The 8959-nt window shown below is 41.7% G+C and overlaps 1 pseudogene; it reads left to right on the forward strand.

Moving 5' to 3' along the window:
* Nucleotides 1-867: 867 nt before the first annotated feature.
* Nucleotides 868-7734, forward strand: LOC132900476 (P2Y purinoceptor 11-like; annotated as a pseudogene).
* Nucleotides 7735-8959: the final 1225 nt, after the last annotated feature.

The raw sequence follows: 8959 nt of genomic DNA on the forward strand, positions 1-8959 counted from the left end.
TGATTTATCACTGTTGAATCACCGTGGGTAAAGGTTGATCTGTCGACCGTCAGAGAAGGTCGAATATACGATGTTGAACCATCGTCACTTTTGCCGGCCAGTTTTCAACATTGGTAGGATGATCGAGCAACTAATTGTTCAGAATATAAATTCTGGCCCGTAGCCAGGGGGGATCAGAGGGTTCGTTCGATATCCCCCCCCCGGACACACACGCCCCTCAAGATTACTCAAGATTTATTCATTTGTTCATGTCCGATGAATATACATTGATTCACAATTAAATTTACAATATCAAATCCAGACTAATCAAAAAAGAAAAGTAGACTAAGTGAGGACGAGTTAGAAAAACGGGTTCATTTCTCCTATGTTTATGTTTACACGTTTTGTTCAGACTGCTTTACACCCCAATCCAGTGGGTGGCGACCCTATGTATATCCCATAATGACGACATATGACGCCGGCGTGTATGCACCATAATGACGACATTTGACGACTCTGAATTTGCCTCGACATATGTAGAGTGAAACAAGCTTTCTGATTGAAAGTTGTAGTAATCATTTATTGTACACCATTTGACATGAATTCTTCATGTAAAATGTGAAGATTGGTTTTCTCACAGGTATTACTCACCTTTCAGACACTACCTGTGAGTTGGTGAATGTTGAAACATAACTTTATGAGTGATTTTTGTATTCTGTGTCATGCCCTCTTTTCAAAAATGTATGATATGTCATGATTGTTTCAACATAATGAAGGAGAAAACTGATATGAACAAAACCCTGTCTTTAGACCTTTTTTTCTTGTATGTTCTAAGGGTGAACAGTACATACATATACAACTGCTTTAAGGGGTAAAGAGTTAAGCCAGACAAACTGCTTGAGTTGAGCCCACTTCTGTTTACTTACCGTACGTTGCTGTTCAGCTTGAATGCAGATGTGCGTTCAGGAATTTCCAAAGAAAAAACATGCCTTATTGTTGTGCAGTGAACTATAATAACGGGACCGGTTCAGGAAGAAGTTTTTACCTTTTTCCGGAAGAGGAGACGAGGCAGAGAGAGTGGATTGTGTGCGTGAAACAAAATCAAGCAGTCAAAGAAGAAACGGACCAGCAACGCTCAAGCAAAAAGGAGAAGATTGGAGGTAAACATTTTTGCAATTGACAAGTCAAGAATCCTGAGGGATCCTGTACAATCATTGTGGAAATGAGACAAAGGGATATTTCCTCTCTCAGAGTTGGCTATACAGTAAATAGTATAATGCCGCGGATGGCAGGCTAATGTGGCTCACCGGCGCGCTGTCAAGTAATCGTTACCTATATACACTAGGGAGGGCGGTTTAATTATTCTTCAAAAGGGCTCTTATTTAATATTATGACAAAAGTAGGAATTTATCATAATTACCAGGATAAATCGTTTGGGCGTGAGTCTTGTTGAGGTCCGAGGTCACCGTGATCAGAGTCGGCCGAGTCGCTGTCCGATTCCGAGGCCGCACGGTCAAACCAGTGAGCCACATTCACCGATTGCTTCGCAACAGCCATAGGTTCATACATATATGGTTTCACCTCTCGATATTCAATTTGAAGAGTTCCTACTTCAAAATCGCTCTCGCTTTCAGACATTTTTCACAACCTCTCACGACCAAAGTCCGTACATGTGCGCTCGGTTCGCAAGTAAACACAGAGCTGCTCCCAGTCTGTTTGGCTTAAATGACGTCATGACGACGGTCCCCTGGCGGTGAAAGTGCGCGTAAGTGAGATGGAAACAACCCTTCGGAAATTGGGCAAAACAGTATATTTTAACCGTTTTATTCAATTTTAGGGTGGAAATTAGACACTAGGAAGATTGAATTCGCTTTTTGGGTCGTTCTTCTCAACAATAAAGTTGATATTCTACGTTTCACCTCCAACCATTGCCTATGACCTTTAAAGTCATGTGGTAGAGCAGGATCTAATGTGGGGTGGGAGACTGTTCCAAAGCCTGGGGGCAGCAACAGAGAAGGCTCTATCACAGGGGCGCTGTTGGGGGGGGGGTAAGTTAGGATGATTCTAAGGGCCCAGCATTGACAGAGGGCCCTCAGAGGATAATATTAACATTATTACTATGTGTAAGTTAATTTAATCAAAGATTTTTAATAATTTTGTCTCTTATATTGAGTAAATACAACAACCTTCTGGTTTGGTTTTCCATTTTCCGCAAAATTATTAGAATAGATAGTCTTTATATTTTACCCCTCTCCCTATTCATTACATGGTACAGTCTTGTGTAGGCAGAGCCAGAGTGTGACACTGCGTTAGGTTTGTTGCTTTCCAATCCAGCACTAACATTAGTTGCACATGGGAGAAACAGAATTGATGCTGAACCATCAGTAGATTGACACCATCGTGAAGAAGTCAGGTTACCAGAAATGTAAAGCGGGGGGCAATATTATATTCTTTCAAAAGGCCCAAAATTTCTAGCAGCGCCCCTGCGCTATCACCTTTAGTTTTGAGACGTGTGAGGGGAACAGTGAGGAGATTTTGTAAGGATGACCTGAGTGACCTGGGGGCAGAATGTCTGTCTATCTGTCTGTTGCCATCCTCACAGTTGAGGGTTGGCGATCCAGGAAGTTATCAACTAGCTTCCCTGAATTCTCTTGGGTGATTATAGCACACGAAAGGAACCCAAACCCAAACAGGGTCAATGGCACACCACTAGATGGCATGTGGAAGAGCCACGCAAATGGCCGAAGGATGGCATCACTCGGCAAGTCAGTTGTCACTGTGGGGCAACTTCTATACCTGTCAGGTCTGTGGCACTTTTGTGCACCACTTGGCATCAGGTCTGGAGGTCCAGAGAGACAACATGATGGGGGCACGACATCGTTTGTCTACTGTGCAAGGTGCTTTGTTAGGAGAGGAGAATAGTATACGATAGCTCGCAGAAATGGAGATTTCATAGCGGCTCAGCCGGGCCATTCGTGCCACCGCTGTGGGCAGCTCTGTCGCTCTGGTGCGGGCCTCGCGGCCCATCTGTGTTTCTGCGCATCCTAATGACGACGATCGTGTAACAGCAACAGCATGCTGAGATCATTTTTTAATTTTCAGCAATGTACCTTTCTTCCTTTTTATAGTAATAATGTCAGAAACCCCAGATTACTTAACACATTTAAAAAGTGTGATTATTTCAGTATTTTCAGCATCGTCAGTATCATCAATCATGTAAGTAGAGTAGTATCCTCAATAACAAAAGAAAGAGCAAATAATGTGAATAATCGCATTTGTTCTCGCAGGAACCTTGTACGAAGTTCTGGCTCCAGTTCACTCACAACCTGCAATGGATAAATGGTATCGAGAATGAATGAATGAATGAATGAATGAAGTCAGACAGACAGACAGACAGACAGATATCTTTATTTCATACTAAACACTAAAATTTACAAATGACAAAAACATAAAACAGACAAATAGTATGATGCTGGGGGCGGCACGGTGGTGTAGTGGTTAGCGCTGTCGCCTCACAGCAAGAAGGTCCGGGTTTGATCCTCGTGGCCGGCGAGGGCCTTTCTGTGTGGAGTTTGCATGTTCTCCCCGTGTCCGCGTGGGTTTCCTCCGGGTGCTCCGGTTTCCCCCACAGTCCAAAGACATGCAGGTTAGGTTAACTGGTGACTCTAAATTGACCGTAGGTGTGAATGTGAGTGTGAATGGTTGTCTGTGTCTATGTGTCAGCCCTGTGATGACCTGGCGACTTGTCCAGGGTGTACCCCGCCTTTCGCCCATAGTCAGCTGGGATAGGCTCCAGCTTGCCTGCGACCCTGTAGAACAGGATAAAGCGGCTAGAGATAATGAGATGAGATGAGATGAAAAAGTCAGACGAGGCACAAATACAATCAAACATTGACAAAAAAGGAAAAAAACAATGAGAAATGAAAATGCAAAAACATAAAAACTTAAAAAAAAAAATTAAACAAACAAATTTGGACGAGACTAATATGAATTTAAAAAATTGGCTTTGATAGAAGACTTGAATTTACCGAGATTGAAAGATTTAAATGATTCATTAATACTATTCCAGATTACTGCTCCTTTAAATCTCATCTCATCTCATTATCTCTAGCCGCTTTATCCTTCTACAGGGTCGCAGGCAAGCTGGAGCCAATCCCAGCTGACTACGGGTGAAAGGCGGGGTACACCCTGGACAAGTCGCCAGGTCATCACAGGGCCGACACATAGACACAGACAACCATTCACACTCACATTCACACCTACGGTCAATTTAGAGTCACCAGTTAACCTAACCTGCATGTCTTTGGACTGTGGGGGAAACCGGAGCACCCGGAGGAAACCCACGCGGACACGGGGAGAACATGCAAACTCCGCACAGAAAGGCCCTCGCCGGCTCCGGGGCTCGAACCCGGACCTTCTTGCTGTGAGGCGACAGCGCTAACCACTACACCACCGTGCCGCCCCCTCCTTTAAATCAAATATTAAATTTACCAAAATTAGTACGAGCTGGAGGCAGAGAATAACTTGACCTCAAGGCCAGCCTGGTATTGTATTTGTGCCTTGTTCTGACACTTAAGAAAAAATTATCAAAAAAAGAAGGCAAAACATTTGTGTTGAATTTATACATAAATATAGAATTACAATATAAGACTATATCACAAAATTTGAGTGATATAGTGGTCATGTTGTGTGAACATAAAATAAAGGGTTAGAGGGCGGAGCTTGCATCCACACAGCTGATTCGTCAATTGCTCTTCATCACCAATTGCTTTATGTTGAATTTTTGAGTTGTGGTTCGTGTGAATTCCTGTGCAGTCACACTGTTAGAAATAAGGGTACAGTAAGAGTCCATTTCTGTCTCCCAAGGTACAATCTACACTAACGTACCCCCAAGGCTTGTTATTGGACCTCAAGGTAACTACCGTATGTGTACCTTTTTAGGACCAAAAGCAGTATTTAAAGGGTACCTTAGCGGACATTGCCAGAGGGACAAGCTGTTGTATTCCTAAAGGTACAATAATGAAATGTATTTTCTGAGAGTGCACCATTTAGAGGCTAAACCATTCAGAGGGTCATTTAATCACGCTGACCATGATGCTTAGGCTTGTTCAGGTCCGGCTTTGTGTTATGATTTCAGTATTTTCAGAATATATAAAGTCCATCACTTGTTTGCAGATTTTCTCGGCATATCATTTGAAGTAACTGGAACATTTCTGATTGTCAGCTGATACCACATGGATAGCTACATTTCTATATTTCTATTGTTGCAGGAGACACCATAAAATGGCAGCGAACATGAGCAGCAGTGGCAGGGACAGCTGTAATGGTACATTTTCAAAGGACCTGTTACCTCCCATCTACGCTGCGGAGATGTGTGTGGCGCTGGTGGGGAACATACTGGCACTGTGGCTGCTTGTGACTAAGGAGAGGAAGAACTGGCACACGGGAGTGGTGTTCTCCTGCAACCTGATCATCAGCGACATCTTTTATGCCCTCACTCTCCCCCTTCTGATTGTCTACTATTCAAAAGGACGGATATGGGGATTTGGTCAAGGTCTCTGCAAATTAGAGCGCTTCCTCTTCACCTGCAACCTCTATGTTAGCATTTACTTCATCATGTGCATCAGTGTTAATAGATATCTGGCCATCGTTCATCCCTTCTTCACTCGCAATCACGTTCGCCCAAAGCATGCCAAGATCGCCAGTTTGTTCGTCTGGATCTTTGTGGCAAGCATTTTATCTCCAATCCTCTATTATTCAGGTGTCAATGAGGAAAGATGTTCCTTATTTGCAAACTCAGAAGATAAATTATACAAGTATGTCTACAGGGTGTTTGTTGCTGTTCTAGGCTGCTTGGTCCCATTTGTAGTTACTTTTGCATCCTATTTTGGTGTAATATGGGTGGTTTTTAAAAATGAAAATATCACCTCATTGGAGAAGAAAAAAGTGGCTCTGATTGTGAGTTTAGTCTGCATCCTGTACACTGTGTCTTTTGTCCCCTATCACATTCTGCAAATATGGCACTTTAAACTGAAGGACGCAGGTCGTCGTAATTGTTATGTGCGTAATGGACACACTGTATCAAAGGCATTAGCCTGTGTGAACATGTGCCTCCATCCCATCCTGTATATGGCTGTGTGTGACAGTATCAGGACAATGCGCTGTAGAAGGAGCTCAAATGGACCAAATTCACAAATCCAACTGGAGACCGTTCATCAACTGACCGTGAACTGAAATCCAGAGATTGAGATTGCAAATTGTTTTGTTTTCCTGCAAGAATTTGTGTTGATTTTGGATGTATGTTTCCTCGATGTCAAAATCTTTTTAAGATCATCCAATCAGAGTGCTAGCAGCGAATCACATGACCACCTGACGGTTTCTGAAATTTTCAACAAAGATGGTGGCATCTCCAGCAGTGGAGCGAAGAAAAAGAGAGACGACATATCTTTTTATGCCAATAAGCTGTTCTGTGTCAACCGAAAGTGGTGAATTTACCTCAACAAATGCTTAGAAAACCAACAGACATCTATTTCTATGTGCTCAGGTTGTAATTAAGATCGATTTTTTTTTTCAGCTAAGTGTAAACTGCCGTTAGCTAACCACCGCTCCATACAGATTGAATGGGATTTTGCTAACTAGCGGTGTTTTTTGCTAACATAGTTAGCTGAAAGTTATCGCTAGCTATGTAAGGATAACATTAGCTCTCTTGCGTTAAGTTAAAAGTGATAGGCAGCTCATTTTTTTTGGGGGGGGGTTAAGTTGTAATAGAGATTATCTAACTTATCGTCTGATGTAATTCACATACAGAGCATGACTACTTGTGGAACCTGAGGGCGAAACAGTACAAACTTCAGGATCTAAAAAAGAAATAAAGCCTTTCAGTAGCTCTATCACTCACTTTTCCTCCTCAGCAGCATCTCCTGGCCCATGTCCTTTTTCTTTTTTGCCGAGATGAGAATTAAACAATGATGCTTTTGTGATGTATGTGTCAGCATAGGCGGTTTTAAACGGGGGCCAGAGGGGGCCAGTGCCCCTGTAAAATTGCTCCTGGCCCCTGTTGTGGCCCCTGTGCTGAACAGATAATAAGATTTATTAATTTTGACGTGCGCTGGCTCGAAGATCGGAACTGACATGACGGAGTGTTCTACACGGACTCCTTAAAGCGCTACACGCACACTGTTACCTGCAGCAGAAAGACCAGCAGCAGCGCGAATTGTAAACTTCGGACGTGAGAGATAACAGCTGTCACGTCCGAAGTTTTTTGATTGAAAAGCCATCAGATACAGTAGCGTTGACACGTTTCACTGAGCCATATAAAGAAGTATTTTTTGAGCTCTTTAGACTATGCAAAATAGCTGTGGCACTCCCAGTGAGATCTGCCTCTTGTGAGCGGAGTTTCTCCACTTTGAAACTGGTGAAGACCTACGGTACCTCCGATCCACCATTAGTGAGGAGCGTCTAAGCAATCTTGGTGTGCTCAGCATTGAATCCAGAAGGTCCAAGGCTTTGAACCTTGATGCATTTGTAGATCGTTTCTCAAGGAGTCACAATCGCAGAATCTTGTTGTTGTAGTGTTTCAGCCTGCTGTGAATGCTATAGGGAGATTCTGAGACCACTGTATGTGAATTTATTTTTTCTTTCTATTTTCCCCCCCTGCTGTACATAAAGAGTGAGATGATGACAGTGTGATTTAGATAAAGATAGTGATTGTACATTCAAGTCTCATGCTGTGAAAAAGAAAATTCATTCATGCTGTGAATTTAAAAAGTGTCATTGGACAGATAAAAGGTTCATTGTATGCAAAAATAGAAATCTTATTTTACAAAAAAGAGAAACATGGTTTTAAGATTTATTGAGCACAATTTATGTTTAGGCTATTGAGACAGAATGTTTATCTCATTGTATTTATGCTCAATGTATTTTGTTTTGGTTTTAAATAAACTAAACAAAACATTTTGAACGCTTAAATATTGCCATGTTTTTTCCTTATGTGCCCCCCTGAAAAAACACTGGCCCCACCTCGGCCCCCCTAGTAATTTTGGTCTAGAACCGCCACTGTGTGTCAGTTATTAGTTATAGCATATGTGATTGAGGCTCGTAGCATTTTCAAAGAGATTTAAAAAGTGTTTATTATTAACAGAATAATGTAGTTATTTTTATTTACAAATGATAAAATAATGGCGGATTATCTTTTGACCAGAATATCTCTTCAGTTTTGTTCCAGAAGTGATACTAACTTGAGCGAAATAAAGGCTGAAGCCAAGGCAAACGAGACAGATGCAAATGTTTGTGTCCATCTTCACAGTGTCTGTGTCCCTGGCAATAGATCTGCTCTTATCTGATTGGTTGTTGCAAATTGTCTGTTGCCCTAATTAGTTGCCCTGTGTCTCACCTGGTTGCCCGTTGCTGGCAACATTGCCCAAAAAGTTGCCTCGTGTATCATCACCATTAGACATTTAAATGTTAAGGTGCATCAACAGTATGACTGAGACTGTAGTTTATTATCAGCACTGTTGTGACTCTAACATGCTTGTAGTGCTGAATGACCTCAGTGTCACTGCTGGATTACAGATATTTCACCAACAACAAAAAATGCACAGCCAACAGTGTTGCTGTGGTCTGAAACCATGCAAAAAAATTTTCATGACCTAGATCATACAGAGTAGCTGTGTACGGTGACGGGGTAGTAAGGGAGAGGATGTGAGCAAGTGTTCAGCTTTTGTAAGGCAAGGCAAGGCAAGGAAAGTTTATTTATATAGCACATTTCATACACAATGGCAGTTCAATGTGCTTTACAGAAGCAAAAACAAAAACAGTAAACAATAGAGAAATAAAGTTACATAAAATAATTTTAATTTTTAATCTAAAACAATTAATTAAAAGAATTAAAAGAAAATAATAAGAATTAAACAACAGTAGAACTAAAATAATAAAATGCCAAAAAGAAAAAAAGGAGAAAAAGAAAAAGAAACCAGCGGAA

This window comes from Neoarius graeffei, chromosome 16, assembly GCF_027579695.1.
Source record: "Neoarius graeffei isolate fNeoGra1 chromosome 16, fNeoGra1.pri, whole genome shotgun sequence".
Classification (NCBI taxonomy): domain Eukaryota; kingdom Metazoa; phylum Chordata; class Actinopteri; order Siluriformes; family Ariidae; genus Neoarius; species Neoarius graeffei.